Consider the following 20000-nt stretch of genomic DNA (forward strand, 5'->3'; position numbering starts at 1 on the left):
CTAAAGTAGTGAAAAGAGCCGATCTACAAGCACTTGTAGATCGGCGCGTGTAGATCAGCTATTTTCACTACCGGTATTTTAAATAGTTTTTAAGATAATTTAAAAAAGAAGGTTCTGGACATACAAGGTTTCCGCCCGACAACAACGTTATGTAAAGCACCTTGAAATGATGTATGAAATGTGCTATATAAATGTGTGTTGTCTTGCATTGATCACATGCTGTATAGTGTCACAGTAATGAAGGTGCATGTTGATGCATGTTCTCAGCAGGACACCCGTCACAACCGTTTATTTGAAAACGAGATTAGCAATTGGTTGCTGCTGTCTGATACTCTGTAGCTTACAGTAGGTTGAAAGTGAACCACATGTGAAACTGGCGTCCCTATTTTTGGGAATGTAATTTTAATTCAAACAAAAAATAAACAAAACTTTTCACAATCCTCAAAAATAGCAAATATATCACACAACGTGACTTATTACTTTAACGGTCGGGTACTACATTTTTTTTTTTCTTCTTTTTTTTCATTCATTCATTCCACAAATAACTTTACATGAGCACATACCGGTATGGCTATAGACGTTTAATGCATTGAGGTAACATCTCCACGCCCAGTGACAGATTTATGGTGACAGGTTCATAGGGGTGTGGGGTAACCTCAGCTGATAATGATTAGGGACAGGTGAACAGAGAGTAGCGTAACATGGAACCAACTTAATGCACATAAACGCATGCACGCACACACGCGCACGCACACACACACACACACACACACACACACACACACACACACACACACACACACACACACACACACACACACACACACCGAACACACACTTACATATTCACCTTAAACACCTAACACATATCACACACTACTGTATACTGTACTGTATGTTATGCAACCAGTTTATTGTTACAACTACACGTGAGGCTACTGTACCACCATGACACTGTACTGTATATCTGCTAAAAATACATAGAGAGTAGGAGTGAGAGAGAGAGAGAGATGGGGAGAGAGAGAGAGAGAGAGAGAGAGAGAGAGAGAGAGAGAGAGAGAGAGAGAGAGATGGGGAGAGAGAGAGCTACAGATGGAAATAGATGTATGATGGAGATAGGAGAATGGTACAGTAGGTAGTTTACATTGAGAGAGACAGAGGACAACAACTAGGCTGTCTTTGTCTGTGTGTTTACTACACTATATAGTACTTGTTATTTGTTATATGCTTTGTATTTACTGTGTGTTGTTTGGTATACTCTTTCTGTTTACAGTAGCGCGCATACAGTAAGTGTGTGTGAGCGAGAAGGAGAGAGAGAGAGAGAGAGAGAGAGAGAGAGAGAGAGGGTAGTGTTGGAGGTATATTATGAATGCAGAAAAAATGGTCGAAGACAAATAAAAGAATAAACAGAGAGAACAGTGAGCGAGATTGTAGTTAATTTACATTTCTTATCAATATACCTACAGTATACCTACTGTACAAGATGTTTAGTATTGATTCATAAAACATACTTGCTACTTGGTTGAGGAACTGAATGCATGCACGCATGCACGCACACACACCCGCTGACTTAAGGGAATATGATAGATGCTATTTGGGATTGACAGCATTACTTATTTTCAGAAGCCAATTCAACAACATGCAGAAATTATCTGTTTAAAAAGGAGATAGCAAAACAATGAGGGAGACAGACATAGATAGATAAAAAGATAGAGGAAGGGTAGAGAAGGAAGTGGTTGGAGTCTCTATAACATCGGTTCCCAAACTTTTTTAGCTCGAGACCCAAAAGAGAAATTATATGTTTGCCGGGGACCCAAACTAGTGAAAACATTGTTTTTTGTTCATGAAAATCATAGCTTTTTGGTGAATGTTTTTGAAAGCGCTTTGAAATAATAATAATAATTAAAAACAAAATGTAGGAAACAAAAAATTCCGCGACCCACTGTTTGGGCACCACTGCTCCATAAGGTAAACAGGGAGCTGTGCAGCTGGGAGCAGGGACGTGCTGGCCATTGGGAAAAGCGGGACAACTAACGAACGGCCGGTTCATTCCCGGCCGGTCCAGGCCGGCCATTAGGATAAAAATAATAATAATAATGTCAGCCTTCGTTGCATTTTGGGGGCGGGGCAGCCAACAAAGTAAATCGCCACTGTCGGGCAGAAACCTCGTATCTCCAAGTTTCAAATTTGTACATCTTTTCGCAAAGCAAAGCCCTGCTTCACCATACAAGGCCGTCGCACAAAAGTAGTGAAAACAGCAGATCTACAAGCACACAACGCCTCGCGATGCGAGGCGTTGTGTGCTTGTAGATCGGCTGTTTTCACTAGTTTAAATCATTTTTAAAATTATAAATACAAAACAAACGGTTTTGGACATACAAGGTTTCCACACGACAAGGACAACATTTAACTCATGTGCCCACTGGCTTGTCACTTGTCATGATCTGAAATGGCAAATCTTTGAGTAGCAGCAGCGCTATAGAGAGAGATCTCTCTCCATAGCGCGCAATGAGGGCCTCTCCAACTCTTTTTCCCGGGCTGAATCAGGGGCCCAGCACGTCCCTGGCTGGGAGTCATTAGGGAGATGTTTGTGTTTGTCTCCCGACGCCTGACCACATCACATTAACCCATCCCAGGAGCCTGTGCCGTCCCCTGTGAGTGTGTGTGTGTGTGTGTGTGCACACGTGTGAGTTTGTTGTGATTGTAATCACACCTTGGAAACGTAACTGCAGTCCATTATATCTCCCCTTTAATAATACCAATTGGTATTGTGTTTTACCGTATATATTTTTTATCGTTGATTAGTCGCCTTTACAACAAGGTGTATGCATCGGAAATTTGTGGAATGAGCAACACAGCCAAACGTGTGGGTAGTGCCCCCGGCCTAAAAGATTGTCAAAATGGCCTGCGATACTGTTCTGTTGGTATTCACCTCTGTTGCTTGGAGCATTGAATGATTGCACTCTCCCACAGTAATAAGGAAAATAAAAACAACACATATTGGCCATTTTTACAGTTTGTTCATTTTAAACTCTGTGTCAGGGAAGCTCAAAATGAAAGTGAATGCCAGCAGAACAGTACTGCAGGCCATTTTGGGGGGGCGCTAACCACACGTTTAGCTGTGCTGCTCATTCCACAAATGCCCAATGCGTGTGTGTGTGTGTGTGTGTGTGTGTGTGTGTGTGTGTGTGTGTGTGTGTGTGTGTGTGTGTGTGTGTCTTATTGTTAAAATTCTTAATTCAATTCTGAGGGTGTTCACACTCCCAATTAAATGAAGACTCAGGATGTTACTGTGTATAATTAGATTAGCTGGATTTAGGTGTGTATAATAGCCATCTTTTTGAGCGGTGGTCACAACGCTCCTATACGTGGCCGTGTGTGTGGGTCTGTCTGTCTGTTTGTCTGTTTGTCTGTCTGTCTGTCTGTCTCCGGGTATGTAGCCTGCAGTAACCTTTTCTGACCACACATGTTAAGGGAGGGGCGCTGTTGTTCAGGATAGGCCAGGCATAGGCCAGGCACACTCACACACAAACACACACAGGGGGCACACACACACACACACACACACACACAGGGGGCACACACACACACACACACACACACACACACACACACACACACACACACACACACACACCACCGCTCAGTTCACACGAGTGTGATTTTTTGTTTTGTTTTGGGTTTTTTTGGTATGTATTTTGTATGTATTTTTATCCTCAAGGCAAACTGAATTCAGCAGCCAATGACTGAGTATGAGTTCTATTCCCTCCAGGTTCAAAACATTGGGATGGAGCGTCAGTGTCACGGAATGCCCACTTGCAAAAGCTCGAAAGTGTTTGCGGCCCACCCATCTGACTCCTTAACACAGTGGTAAATTGTCACGTTTGAAATGTGTAGATACCCTCTACAGCAGGGGTGGGCATTTATTTTATCCATGGGGCCACATGAACAACAGACTATAATGTGGAGGGCCAGGCCAAGAGGCAGTGCTCCCTGCAAGATGTACTCGCGCCGGTCAGAGTGAACCCCGGGCCGTACGATGCCCAGGTCTGCTCTACAGTCTACACACTTAAACTTTATGTTGGTTTGTTTACTGTTGAGTGAGAAAACAAAGTTGCTAATCATCTGGGGACCCCCCCAAATAATTATCGTTATCACAATGAAAACTATTCGTTGTTTTAATATTAAATATTATTATCATTCAAATCTTAAGCGTTTTGCCAATTAGTCAGGGGCCCAATTACTATATTCTCACAGCCCACCGCTGTGGGCCGGGTCACTGGCGGAACGCACGTCCACGCCATCTCCCCTCCCCTCGTGGTCACGGCTACACACTGCTTGTTTTTTTAAACAGCGGGGATGTTGAGGATTTTACGGTTCTATTATTTGGAATAATATTTTGATGGACGGCAGAGCAAAATAAGGCGGCCCCGTTTTTTTCCTCTCTTTTTTTTTGGTAGGCCTAATGATCTGCTTTGGCAGGAAGTCACTCCCAACAATGACATCAGCCTTTTGAAAACACTGTCCCGTGGAGCAAGGCAGCAGGCGTCACTCTGAACACAGTTATCCAACCTTATCTTCCAATCTCCTGACTCCAACTGTTGCTGTTGTTTTCACTGGGAACGAGGCTGAGTGGAAAGTTGTGGAATAAAACTGGGATCCTGGACAGGGAATCCTCCCATGTGAAATGTACCACCTGGTACTAAAGGTGTATACTGCACGTCAGCAGAACACACACACACACGCGCGCGAGCGCACGCACGCACACACACACACAGTGATCTATGAGAATAACAGCTTCTAATGCTCTACATTAAAAACAGGGCGCTCCATATTCATTCAACACTGCAACAAGGAACTATATTTAACCTCTCGGAAACATCTGAATTAAATGTATTTATTTTATACTTTTTTTGTGAGTCCATCTGCACAGCGTGTTTATGTGTTCTGCAGATGCCTAAATGCCTGCCTGTTTATGTAGCTTAAGCGTGTGTGTGTGTGTGTGTGTGTGTGTGTGTGTGTGTGTGTGTGTGTGTGTGTGTGTGTGTGTGTATGTGCATGTGTATGTGTATATGCGTGTGCGCGTGCATAGATCGGCTATTTTCACAATTTCTGCCTTTAATATTTGACAATAAATGTTTAATTTGTCATTTTAGAGGTATTAAAAAGTTCTTAAATTGTCACTTTAGAAATGTGCATAAACCCACTATACACTTAAACGTTTTGTTGGTTTGTTTACTGTTGAGTGAGAAAACAATGTTGCACATTAAGTTAATCATCCAGGGACCCCCCAAAATAATTGGAGGCCCCACCTAGGGGTCCTGACCCTCAGGTTGAGAACCACTGCTCTACAGTACGACCACTGGCGTTGGCGTTGGTAGTTGATGAAACCAGATCACGGCGTGCTGAATGAATAATTGACCGCGGCCTGCTGGGATGGATGGATGGTGACCGCTGTTAACCCTTTCACAGCCAAGGATCACTGGCTCACTGTCTGCCAGCAATACATGCATGCATATATACTGTATCTCACACAGTATCTGTGCACGTACGCGTGTGTGTTTATAGGACATCATTAATACTTCTAACTCCACCAGCACTCCAGCTGTGAGAGTCTAACAGGTAAAACACTTCCACACTTACGCCTACGGTACATTGAGTAACACAGGCCAGCTGTGTGTGTGTGTGTGTGTGTGTGTGTGTGTGTGTGTGTGTGTGTGTGTGTGTGTGTGTGTGTGTGTGTGTGTGTGTGTGTGTGTGTGTGTGTGTGTGTGTGTGTGTGTGTGTGCGCGCGCGCGCGTGTGTGTGCGTGTGTGTGTGTGTGCGCGTGTGTGTGTGTGGCATTATGTCAACTAAGCTCTCGCTCACGTTCTTTCCATAGGGGATTATGGTAAACTCAATAGCCCCAGTCTGATAAAGACGAGGCTCAGGTTTCCTCTTGTTTGAGCGTCCCCGTTATATTTCACTGATGATCAAATACACTTTCAGAAAGTGTGTGCGTTTTCTATGAAATTGAACTGCAAGAGTGAAAGTGAAAGTTAACCATATGACACACTTATGATAAACATGCACACACAATAGAGACACACACGTGGCACTTTTATGGGTGTCATAGAGGGATAAGCTGTTACCATAGCGATACCAGTGCAACCTGTAAGGCCAGTTCTATAAGACATACTTGCGGCGTGGCTCAGCTAAATGTGGGGGAATTTGGATTTAAAAAAACAAAACAAAACATACTGTAATAGAACTGTCGAATAGAGGATTTGAGAACAGACTGTAGTGTTGTTGTTGTTGTTGATATTTTGATCCTCATGGGGGAAATTCCATCCTAACTATTAACAGTGGGCACTGGGCAGCCACCTGCAGTAGTGGCACACAGGGGTGCTCCTTGTGTGCCACTACTGGGGTTCAGTGTCTTGATCAAGAACACTTTGACACAAAACCAGGAGGAGCCGGGGATCGAGCCGGGAATCTGTGTGCGTGCTTGAGAGAGAGAGAGAGAGAGAGAGAGAGAGAGAGAGAGAGAGAGAGAGTTAGTTCTAAATCTAAACTTACAACTAACCAAATCAAAACATAAGATTACACAAGTCAAAACAACAGAAAGAGAGAGGAGAGCAAGAAAGAGGGTCGACAACGAGAAAGAAAGAGAGATGCTGTAGAGAGAAAGAGATATAGAGAAAAACAACTGGGCAGAGGTTCTTCTCTGGCACGCAGCAGGTGTGAGTGCACAGTTTCGCTGACATCATGCCAACGGTGCCAGAGATATAGTTGTTCACAGACAGACACACGGACGGACCGCAGACACACAGACACATGGACGGATGGAGGGACGGACGGACGGACGGACGGACACACAGACACATGGACGGACGGACGGACGGACGGACGGACGGACGGACGGACGAACAGGGTGCAAAACATAGTCTCGGCCATGCCACTTGGCCTGGCGGAGACAATATGAACCCACTGAGGAGTGAACAGATAGATTTGGCGCTTGTATATTATATAATTTGTGTTACAGACTGAGAGAGGGGTGAAGAGATGAAGAGAGTGAACAAAGAGAAACAAGGACAGGGGGAATGGAGGGAAGTAATCGCTGAATGAATGAATAAGACGATGATTATAGAGGATTAGAATGGAAGAGGGAAAGAAATTGAGACAGATACTACAGTAACACCCATATGTGGGTCACAGACCAATTTTATGGCTTACGAGTAAATACCCCTTTTTAAGAAGTAGTGAAAATAGCAGATCTACAAGCTTACGACAAGTCGCATCGCAACAGGGTATTTTCACTAGTTTGGGGTCTCTGGGAGACATAAAATGTCTCTTTTGGGTCCCGAGCTAAAAGGTCTGGGAACCGCTGCTGTAGACAGAGCGAGGGAAAGAGATGAAACAAAGAGAAAGAAAGAGACAGCGAGAGATAACATAGAGGGAAAGAGAACAAATGAGAAACAGAATAAGCAGAGAGCTGTTGTTTTCCCAATAACGTCCCCCCCCCATGGAGAATATTGCATAACAGCTCCATGTTACAAACATTTGTGTGTGTGTATGATGTGTTTTCATCCATGCGTGTCTGTGTTTATATGTACGTGTTGTTTGTTTGTGTGTGTGTGTGTGCGTGTGTGTGTGTGTGCGTGCGTGCGTGCGTGTGTGCGCGCGCGTGTTTGTGCGTGCGCGTGTGTGTGTGTGTGTGTGTGAGAGAGAGCGAGAGTGTGGGGACACTGTTCTACTTGAACAGTCATGCCAAGATCTGTTTACAAAGCCTCCTGTCACACATAAGGGGTGAGGTGAGGTGTGCGCGCGCACGCATGTGTGTGTGTGTGTGAGAGAGACTCTCCAGCTATGTACATGTGGCCAAGTGTTTGAGTGTTCTCTGAGATCAAAACTCACATCTGCCAGGAGGGAGGACTGTGAGTGAGAGGCCAGTGTGGAGCAGGTGTGGACTTCAAGTTCATGGTTTAATGGTATTTATACATGATAGAAGTGTTCAGTGGTGGAAAAAATCTGATTTTTTACTTAAAGGGGAAGACCACCCATTTTCAATATTGAATGGACGAGTACCGGGAGCTCCGCCCCCACCTTTCCCTCCACGTTACTGCTTTGAAGTCCGACATTCCTCACTCAGTCATTCAACAACACCGTCAGCACGATGGAGGAGAATGTCACACACAGACACACTGCATGTCGCGTTTTGGACCCAGAGCCTCGAAATCTCTTCCAAATCCGTCAACAAGACCTGGCATGAAATTAGAAAAATATGTAGGCCTATTAAAACAAAGCAGCAGAGAATACAGAAGTTCTCTGCTGGATTCAGAGCCGTTTTACACTGACTCGGAAAGATTTAAATATGAATACACTGTATTGGCTAAATGGCTCATGACTATAACATCAACACCTTATTTGTTATGTTAAATAGCTACTGATTATCCCCCTTGGGATAATAAAGATATCTCTCTATCTATATATCTATTAAGTGGCCTGCCTAACATAAACCATAAGCATACTACCATCATCATTATCAGCACAGACTTTATTTGTTTAGATCGATTCATGCCATTATAATGATTAGTGTTATTGACCTGGGCGGAATATGAGTTACTTTCATCAAGTCATATGAACTGAGAAAATATGTGTAGGCTACTCATTTATACCAACACAAACATTCTATGTGTTTATATGAAGAAGCACCAAGGAATAGGCTACTTCATCTGATATAAAGCAACTTATCACTGACTGGACTGGACAGTTGTGTAGCCTACATAAGGTAAGAAAGACAACAAATAAATATAATAAATATACCTACCAGTGAATTTGACGTGGCATGTTAATGTATTTATTTGATCTGTGATGATGGTGTTTAAACAGCCTATAGCGACGAATGAGGTAGGCAGTATCCTACTCTGTCTATTTCTCTTATTTCACAACAACCAGAATAAACTGCATCAAATGTAGGCTAGGCCTACATGTTTCTTATCATGTCGATTGCTTATAAATGATATCTCTGGCGTTAAAACGTCTCGATTCCGAAAAGTTTTAGCCGCAGCGAGTCGCAAATACAGCCAAGGGTGTCGTCGCACCAAATTCTGGGCCCTGGGTACAAGGATTCACTGCGGGCCCACATGAATGTTCTTCATCTGGGGATTTCAAAAATAGCAGATATACAAGCTCGCAGCGCGGCACTCTCGAGTTTATATAATCTGCTATTTTTCAATAGCTAACGTATAAAATAATGAAGGCCCTTCCACCTTGGGCCTTAGTAACTCAGCCCCTCTCCCCCCTCTTGTGACGCACCTGCACGCATCCTGTTGCATGTCAGAAAAAATACACTTCGCGTTGTTCATTCATCATTAGGCTACTTTATCAGCAGCTATTTTACATAACAAATAAGGTGTTGTAGTCATGGTCAATGGCCTTTTAGCCAACACAGTGTATTCATATTTAAATCGTCTTTTTTATATAAAAAACGGCGATCTGTGGTCCAACAGACAGGGGCTTCCTCCCTTTTTTTCCCCAAATATTCCTCTGCGGTTTTGTTCCATAGTTTTGTTCCATTAGCCGTGTAGGCTACTACACCTTCCTCCAACGCATGCCAGGAAGAGATTTCGAAGCTCTGGGTCCAACACTGAATTAGTATTTAATGTGTAAAATGTGTGTACAATCCGCCGTATTTCCCATTGAAGTGAATGAAGCCAATAGCGGCGCGCTGTGATAGTGGCGGAGGCAGCTTTTGGAGGGGGCGGAGCCGGTACTCGTCCATTATGTCATTAATTGCGACCGTAGGTCGCATTTACTATCAAACCTGCACAAAGTGTAAGTCCGTCAGTCAGTCAGTCAGTCAGTCAGTCAGTCAGTCAGTCTGTCTGTCACACCTCACACGTCACACTCTTGCCCTGCTCATATCTCCGCAACCGTTGGCCCGATCCATGCCAAATTTTGCACACACGTTCCTTACCTGCCAAACTACAACCTCCAAGGACCCCCGGAGCTCCAGGGACCCCCAGGTCCCTGGGGGACCCCCAGATGTAAAAAATGACCAAATGTGCTAAACTGACCAAATGACCACCCCAACGGGGCTGCTCACGGGGAATTCCCGGGGACCACCCACTCTGGTGCTCCAGAACGGATGCAAAAGTGGTGGCGCCCCCAGTGGAGGACCCCCTACACTGCAGCTCACATAAAATGCCGTAACTCCGGCTAGGAGCGACCGGGACAGCCGGGGCCGGTACCTATTCGTCCGCCTTGCCGGCGCGGAGACCCCACCCCTCATTTCTCACATGGCCCTCTTCTAGCGCCACCATGAGGCCGATTCTTGCAAAACACATTTTTGGACACTGCTCCTACAATTTGTGCCCTAAAATCACGCAAATCGGTACACAGTATGTCTACACTCATCCCATCAACATGAATCTCTCCCATATAGCGCCACCTTTAAAAACACATTTTTGGACACTGCTCCTACAGATTTTGCCCTAAAATCACGAAAATCACTACACAGTATGTCTACACTCATGTCATCAACATGGATCAGGAAGATTTTGGCAAAACACATTTTTGCCCTATTTGTGGAGATAAGTGACCTACGGTCGCTTATCTCCCGATTAGGGAGTCTTACTGGTATACCTTAGAGGAGTTGTGTGGAAATAAAAAAAAAATCCCCCTCTTCTGTGTTGCCTAGAACTGGAGGATTGATTTTGGAGTTTGTATTGTAAAGTACAACAGTGTGATGTCATCACGTTGTGATTTGCAATACAGTATAGAGACCAGAATTACTACATGGTTTTTTTGTAAGGGTAGCACTGGTGATGCGGAGGAGAGCATGCCACCCAGCGCCCACAGCGTCCCCGCTGGGATTCGAACCCAGGACATTCCAGCTGTGAGGCGACAGCACTACCAACTGCGCGACCGTGCCCACCCCTCTGCCCAAAAGAAAAGCTTTTGTTAACCAATAACCAAAAAAGAAAAGACAGATAGACAGACACACAGACAGAGCCAGTGCAAGGGAGAGATTGTTGGATTACATTTGTATTCAATGACAGTCAATTATTGTTTTTTTTATGAGTGTTGATTGCTTTCATTGTTCATATAATTTCTTGTAACACTGTATTGCTTTGGCAACAATGTAAGCCTGTTTCCTGTCATACCAGTAATGCTGAACTGCATTGAACTGAGAGAGAGAGAGAGAGAGAGAGAGAGAGAGAGAGAGAGAGAGAGAGAGAGTGAGAGAGAGAGACAGACAGGACAGATGCATAAAGAGAGAAAAAAATCACACCCGTGTGAACTGAGCGGTGGTTTCCCCCCCCCCCCCCCCCTTCCCCCCTGTGTGTGTGTGTGTGTGTGTGTGTGTGTGCGCGTGTGTGTGTGCCTGGTCTGGCCTGGCCTGAACAACAGCGCCCCTCCCTTAACATGTGTGGTCATAAAAGGTACTGCAGGCCTGCAGGCTACATACAGACACACACGCACACACACACACACACACGCACACACACACACACACACGCATACACACACGGCCACGTATAGGAGACCGTGTAACCACCGCTCAAAAATAAAGACATAATACAAGAGAAATATATGGGGGGGTGGGGGGGATCACCTTAGATGAAGAGGAAACAAGATTTGTGATGAAAAACAACATGGAGGGAGGGAGGAGAGAGATGAAGAGAGAGAGATGTGAGGAATGAGGATACAGCAGGGGTCTTCAACATTTTCAGGCCAAGGACCCCTTAGCTGAGAGAGAGATGAAGCAGGGACCCCCACAACCCTGTCATAGATTCCATATAGTTTCATTGTTTGATAGTACGATCGATCACCAGTGTATTTTCAAATTTCAAATTTTCAAACCGTACTTAGTCTGCTCTTTTTCCCCTCTACACCAAAGCTCTTTGCCAAAAATAGCCGATCTACAAGCTCGCGAGGCGTTGTGAGCTTGTAGATCTGCTATTTTTGGCTAAAGTTCTCAGAATAAGGACACTAGGGTTCAAGTGGATTCAAGCAAAGATTTGGAGCACCCCCTGTATTAACTCTGAGGACCCCTGGGATACAGAGTATATCTCTGTGGTTCTGGGGATATTTGACCTCGGTATGAACTCCTTATATGACATCAAATGACACACTACTGCAACACCTTTTATTTATGACACACAATAGCTGCATTATCAGCAGCACCTGTCTGTACACAGCCACACAGCTGCAATGAATACACCTTGAATGAAGGTTTGATTAGTTTAATCCACCTCACCCAACACAGAGCTGAACCCAACTCATCTCAGACAATAAAGAGTCACTGGGTTATCCCATAGAGTTATAATGAGAATAGAGAGGACACCGGATATCCCCGCCCGTCCACTTGCATTGAGTTGCTCACCTAGCGCATGAAGCGTACTTCTGCGCTTGAGACGCTTCTGAAACGTGACGTAGTGGGGCTTCTATTTTGCTTCTGTGACGCATTTTGCATCATAGTTTGTGTTCATGTACGCGCTGGGGCTCTAATTCATGAACAAGCACTTCCGGTATGAACGCGCATCAATACAAGAAGAAGCCTAGATGCGCTTCATGATTAGAAGCGCCCCGGGGGCTTGGGTTATCATCGTAGGTCTGCATTTGCAAGTATATAGATAATTTTCTTTTTGTTATATGATATGATATATATTTATATATTTCATAAAAAATAGAATCGATTCTTTTAATAATGAAATAAATTGTTTAGTCTAATTAACCACCTAAGCTCTAATTTATACTCTAATGTCGTACAATGTTGTCATGCATTGTTAATTTGTTGCACTTGTGGAGCTGCTATTTTATTGTCTATAAATAAAAAAATGGTTTTATTATTTTATTAAAATCAATTATTTATAATAATTAAATCCATTAGTTTGATGACCTGTCGCAGCCCTATATCATAACCAACACAGTCACGTTATCATGTGTCTGTTCCTAGGGTGAGGGATCCGACACAGACGGTAGAGTCACCCTCGTTTTGACCTTTGAGTGTCTTTAGCTAGATTGACTGACCCTTACTTGACCTGAAAAATGGATGTTCAGCATGTAGAATGTCAAGACCTAAACCTAAAGCCACTGACATGGCCCTCATGGAGAGGGCTGTCACGATATGACATTTTACATGACGATTGATTAATTGTCACTCAAATAATTGCGATAATGATTTAACACGTTATTGTCGTTGACAATTACATTTCTATTTGGCTATTATTAGTCTTTGAAGTTGCACATGGCAGATATGACACATATTCATAACCTAAATATACAAAGAAATGGCTGACATGTTTGCAACTTTATACTTACAGTAAAAAAGAACATTGATAGTGGAAATAGGTTGTAGATCTGCTATTTCCACATTTTTTTTAAATGTGGTATAGGCGCCCAGACCGCTAGGCCAGCCGGCGCTAACTCAAATCATTGCTTATAGAGGTCACTGGTCACAAATTATTTTCAGATGGGGGTCCACAGCCAAATACATGTAACTTTGGGGGTCCTTGTTAGGTTTGAGCACCACTGATATACAGCAACATACCGAAATCTTTTAGAATCTGCCTCAAGTGTCAATCGTGTAAATTATGGACGGAAAAAAGATGGGGCGGGCAGCTGTGCTCGGAGCACCTGCACGAATATTATGATCTGAATATTTGGCGAGGAGACGCATGACAACAACACACGTTATTCAACACCTTCGCCAAAATGGCCTCCAGCTCAACTGTCACACTGCGTCACACAGAGAGTGGCGTCCGTGCAGTCAGCCGTGTGACACGGTGACAATACGGCAGCAGGAGCAGACCGTAGATGACTGGTATGATGTTATGACTGGAGGCTCCTCTGTCACTAATGGCCAGAGGCGTCACAAGGGGGGGGGGAGTGGGACTGAGTTACTAGGGCCCAAGGTGGAGGGGCCTTAATTATGTTATACCTTAGCTATTGAAAAATAGCAGATCTACAAGCTCACAGCGCGGCACTCGGTGCCGCGCTGCAAGCTTGTAGATCTGCTATTTTCATGAAAATGTGTGCAAATCTTTGAATATATATATATTTTTAAGCGAACATTTGTAACTCAAATTTTGCTTCTGGGGGGGTTACTGGAACTAAATATTTTGAAATGGGGGTCCGTGGCCAAATACATATCATTTTGGGGGTCCTTCGCGTGAAAAAGTTTGAGCATCACTGACATAGAAACATAGTTTAAAAAAAAACAAAAAAAACCCTTTGAACCATTTGAAATATTTTTCAAGATTAAAGTTTTCACGATTTTTCAAAAATAGCAGATCTACAAGCTTGCAGCGCGGCACTCGGTGCCGCGCTGTGAGCTTGTATATCTGTTATTTTTCAATAGTTAAAGCACAACATAATTGAAGTGAATCCTTGTACCCAGGGCCCAGAATTTGGAGCGACGCCCCTGCTAATGGCAGACGGGAGGTGATGGAAACATGGGAACTTGGCATGACACGTGGAAGACTTGCACAAGAACTCTCTCATGCAGCCCTCGCGGCATGCAGGGCAATGAGGGCATTATGCCACATTATTGTTACTAGAAGCTGGGCCGCCCTTCGGGCGGCCCAGCGTCTAGTCGGCGACCTGGCCAACTCGGAACAATGTAAATAGGGAATGAATGCCCCGCCCTTTAATGCAAACCCCATTATACCTGTTTTCATAGGACCCGTTTTGACCATTTGTCTGCCTGTGTCCATTTTTGCCCATATATGGAGATATCTGTATCTGTCTGTCGGTGTCCATTTTATGTCCATATATGGAGATCACTGCAGTTATAGTTCTGGGTCCATTTTATGCCCATATATGCCCATATATGGAGATATCTGTCTATCTGCATCCATTTTATGCCCATATATGGAGATCTCTGTATCTGTCTGTCTGTGTCCCTTTTATGCCCGTATATGGAGATCTTTGTGATTCTGCATCCATTGTATGCCCATATATGCCATATATGGAGATATCTGTTTATCTGCGTCCATTTTATGCCCATATATGAGATTTCTGTCGCTTTTTCAAACAATCGTGGGTCGGGTCGGGTTGAGGCCGAGCACTGCACTACCTGCTGCGGTGGGGAACGCACGTGCCGAATTTGAAATAGGGAATGAATGCCCCACCCTTTAATGCAAACCCCATGAATGCCCCACCCTTTAATGCAAACCCCAATATACCTGTTGTCATAGGACCCGTTTTGACCATCTGTTTGTCTTTGTCCACTTATGCCCATATATGAAGATCTCTGCACACACAGTACCGGTTGCGGAAAACTCTGATGTCAGACTTTATGCCCATATCTGGAGAACGCGCGTGCCGGTGGGAAGAAGGGTTCTCGAGATACGCGGATTACATACATACATACACATTCACAGAGATTTTGTGTTGACTCATGTGGCGTACGTGATGTCAGAGCCTTTTATGAAGTGATGTCACAATGACTCAGCGCTTGCGCCGATTTCCTCCGGAACAGCCTGATGTCAACAATCAGCTCCGCATAAGGAGATTCCGAACGTTTCGCGCCGGTTTCGGAAAACCGCGAGTCGGGTCGGGTCGAGGCCTGGCACTGCGCTCCGCGCGGCGGCGGGTCTGCGTCCATTTTATGCCCATATATGAGATTTCTGTCGCTTTTTCAAACAATCGTGGGTCGGGTCGGGTTGAGGCCGAGCACTGCACTACCTGCTGCGGTGGGGAACGCACGTGCCGAATTTGAAATAGGGAATGAATGCCCCACCCTTTAATGCAAACCCCATGAATGCCCCACCCTTTAATGCAAACCCCAATATACCTGTTGTCATAGGACCCGTTTTGACCATCTGTTTGTCTTTGTCCACTTATGCCCATATATGAAGATCTCTGAACACACAGTACCGGTTGCGGAAAACTCTGATGTCAGACTTTATGCCCATATCTGGAGAACGCGCGTGCCGGTGGGAAGAAGGGTTCTCGAGATACGCGGATTACATACATACATACACATTCACAGAGATTTTGTGTTGACTCATGTGGCGTACGTGATGTCAGAGCCTTTTATGAAGTGATGTCACAATGACTCAGCGCTTGCGCCGATTTCCTCCGGAACAGCCTGATGTCAACAATCAGCTCCGCATAAGGAGATTCCGAACGTTTCGCGCCGGTTTCGGAAAACCGCGAGTCGGGTCGGGTCGAGGCCTGGCACTGCACTCCGCGCGGCGGCGGGGAACGCGCGTGCCGAATCTGAAGCCGGTGGGACGAACGGTTCTCGAGATACGCGGATTACAAACAAACAGACAGAGATTTGTCGCATTTATAGATAGATGATCAAACTGTTCAATAGGGATTGGCCACAACAATGCATTTGGAAATATATTTTCAAGAATGAATGTATTTTTGTGTCAGTCAATCAGGAATGCTTTCAATGTGTACATGTCATGAACAGCCTCACAATACACATATACCAACCAGTAAGACGCCTAAGGGTCTTCTGGCCAGTGATCTATATTGGACCAGTTACCCATATACCGTATGGATCGAGACCCCTGGTACCCATATATGGAGATCCATGTACATATGTATGGAGATTTGCTGTGAGACCCCAAACATGCTTACTCAGTTATTCGTTATGTTAAAGTCCTATGACGTCTATGACATCTGACATCATACATACAATCTCTTTTATGCCCATATATGGAGATCCCTGTCTGTAGAACCAGCCACACAGACATGGGCTGTCTTGGCCATATGTCTTGGACATATGGATTCCGTTAGTGTGGTATGTGGCCGATGTGGCCTCCATATATGGGCAATCCCATATGAAGTCCTGTTAGATATGGGCTTAATATTGATGACATCAGGGATCTCCATATATGGGCATAAAAGGGATTCTTTTAGTGTGGTTCCCCTGACATCACAGTGATGTCAGAGCGTAGACCTGACACAGACGGAGACATGATGTGCCGTTTCTCATACTAAACTGCGACCTACGGTCGCAACAAACACCCATTGGATGAAGACATAGCAAAGAAAGCAACCACTTCTTCCCCCAATTGCTCAAAATTCAGCGACGCAGAAATGATATGCCATGACAATGTCAAAACAAATATAATCCCACCAACATTCAGAGAATTGTAACCTGATGGGTACAATACTGTACATACAGGACAAGAGGATACAACACTAAACAGTCTTTTGTTATTTTTCACTTTCTCCCCAAAGTAGTCATTGCCAATCCCCCCCATGTGCACTGTGGTCCCTGTCGCTGCCAGCCTCCACTGTTGGTCTGTGGTATAGACAACCACATGTCTCCCACCATGCACACAAGCCACTGCTTTTCACCTGCAGCTAGCAGGAGTCAGCGCCATGTTGGCTTGTGGTGGAAATCTTTGTGAAAATTTAATTTTTGCCATGGACAATGGACATATACAGTACAGGCGGACAATAATATTACCAGAAACACAAAGAGCTATAGCCTCAAACGACCTTTACGGGTCTGTAACTCTGAGAGTGTTCAAATGGAACCAAATAGACCTGTTTGGTCCATTTGTGCACTCTCAGAGTTATAAGATTCCTTGAAAAAATAAAGTTTGAGAATGTGTCAAATCAGTGTCATAAATATTCTGAAGAAAACCTAGAGAGGGGGCGGGGGGGTATTCACTCTCCCCAGATCCCATCTCCCTTAACAACCATTGTTAACCAACCAGTAGGAGTCGCTAGTAATAATAATAATAATATCCGTCCAGCCCACCAGTGGGCCCTGGGCCACGGTGGGGAATCGCAGTCCCTATACTGGCTTCCCGCCCGCAAACACTCCACAATAATTGGAACGCCCAGCCAAGCCGGAGGCAAACACACACATCCTTCCCAGTTCAGCACACAAAGGCCCAAATCAGTGAGTCTAATTGAGCATAAAAGACAGCCCTCTGAACCATGCTGCTGATGGAAATGAATAAACAGAAGAACCTCATTAAAATGTATAAATATTATACAATGCACACAAAAGCTCGTGATTAGACCAGATGTTCTACTTCCGGTCCGTTCCCTTCACTACTCTACTTGTTCTCCTCTTCCCTCCCTCCCTCCCTTCTTCCTTCTCTCATCCGGTCTCCCCTCTTCCTCCTCTCTCCCCAGGTGGTGTCGTGGTCATCTGGTTTATGTTACACACTCACACACACACACACACACACACACACACACACACACACACACACACACACACACACACACACACACACATACACGCACACATGCACGCAGAGCTCTAGAATTCTCAGGGATCAATCCAGGAAGTCTGGCCCCCTGCTGTGGCCAATCGACCCTGAAAGCTCCTCTCACCTCTATTGGCCCATCAACCTGTCAGTCAACACATGGCAGGTGTCCTCGGTGGAACCACTACAACAGGGGTCTTCAACGTTTTCGGGCCAATGACCCCTTATTATTAGCTGGGAGAGAGATGAAGCAGGGACCCCCACGACATTATTGTTGTTGCAGATTAAAAATGTTCATAGATTTCTCAAGCTGCGTCCAAACCTGAAGCTATTTCTTCTATTCTAGTCGCTTCTATCGCTTCACTTTGGTCGCGCAGGTCCGCGTTGGTAAAGAATCATGTCCCGTTGGAATCAAGGCGAAACACCCGGGAAAAAAGGAGTCCCAACTCCAAACACCAAAAACATTTCCGTTTTTCCGGACAACATCAATGATGATTGGCTGTCAGGACGCGATGGGTGGAGTGGGGGTGAAGTGAAGGTCGCTTCAATTGGATTTTTCTAAGTGGCGCGGCCACGAGGCGACCGTTCGCGCCGCCCTGTTCGGATCGTTCGTGCCGCGCCTGTTCGTGCATCGCCCGGTCGCGCGTCGTCTCGTCTTTGCATTGACTTTGTATGTAATCGCGTGTACATTTTCATACATGCTTGCTTGTGCGTGTGTGTGCGCGCGCATCCCTCTTAAAACACATGTAGTTTCCACGACTACAACAGTGCTCGTCTACAGAGGGGGCCGAAAGAATTGTGAGAATGCACGCATGCACGCACACACACACACACACACACACACACACACACACACACACACACACACACACACACACACACACACACACACACACAGTGTTCACACACAAATCGTGGATCTACATGTTCATAAATAACATGGCCAGGGCTGCTGGCGTGGTGGTCCGGGCACGCTATAGGCTGCAATGCCAGCCTGACAACATGTGTGTGTGTGTGTGTGTGTGTGTGTGTGTGTGTGTGTGTGTGTGTGTGTGTGTGTGTGTGTGTGTGTGTGTGTGTGTGTGTGTGCAGGCTAAAAACAGAGTGATAGGTCAAGTTTATTAAGTATTGACAGTTCAAGTGGTTAAATATCTCATAACATGTGCATATGAAAGACAGAGAGAGATCAAGAGAAAGAAAGAGGACACCAACATACCAACAGCTGTTTTTTAGACTTTTCGCCTACATTCTCTCCATCCAGCTGTCTTTCTCTATCATTCCATATCTCTCTACTAATCTCCCAATTGTCCTCCACTTCACCCCATTTCACCACACCTTTTTACACAACTACTGTTCTTTTATTCTCTCTCTCTCTCCAAATGTGTGTGTGTGTGTGTGTGTGTGTGTGTGTGTGTGTGTGTGTGTGTGTGTGTGTGTGTGTGTGTGTGTGTGTGTGTGTGTGTGTGTGCAGGCTAAAAACAGAGTGATAGGTCAAGTTTATTAAGTATTGACAGTTCAAGTGGTTAAATATCTCATAACACAAATAGACATATACACAGAAAATACGCGGATGATTGTGCTGTCAGACGATGAAACTATATGGAATCTATGAAAAGGTTGTGGGGGTCCCTGCTCTTTATCTCTCGCTTAACAAAGGGGTCCTTGGCCTGAAAACGTTGAAGACCCCTGGTATATGTGTTTGTGTATGTCAGCATGTGTGTGTAATGGAACGGTGGTGTAACGTGTGGAACCACGCCCCTGTTATCAGTGTGTGGCAGTCTGGCAGATATCTGTCTGTGTGGTGGGCCAGAGAGAGAGAGA

The 20000-nt window shown here is 44.9% G+C and overlaps 1 protein-coding gene across 1 annotated transcript in view; it reads right to left on the reverse strand.

The window, feature by feature from the left end:
- Positions 1-20000, reverse strand: part of LOC308284432 (Na(+)/H(+) exchange regulatory cofactor NHE-RF2) — a gene marked incomplete at its 3' end in the record, with an annotated part of 74793 nt that overhangs the window by 17369 nt on the left and 37424 nt on the right. The window lies entirely within an intron of this gene.

The sequence above is a fragment of the Nannobrachium achirus genome (genome assembly GCF_963921795.1).
Source record: "Nannobrachium achirus genome assembly, chromosome: 4".
Lineage (NCBI taxonomy): Eukaryota > Metazoa > Chordata > Actinopteri > Myctophiformes > Myctophidae > Nannobrachium > Nannobrachium achirus.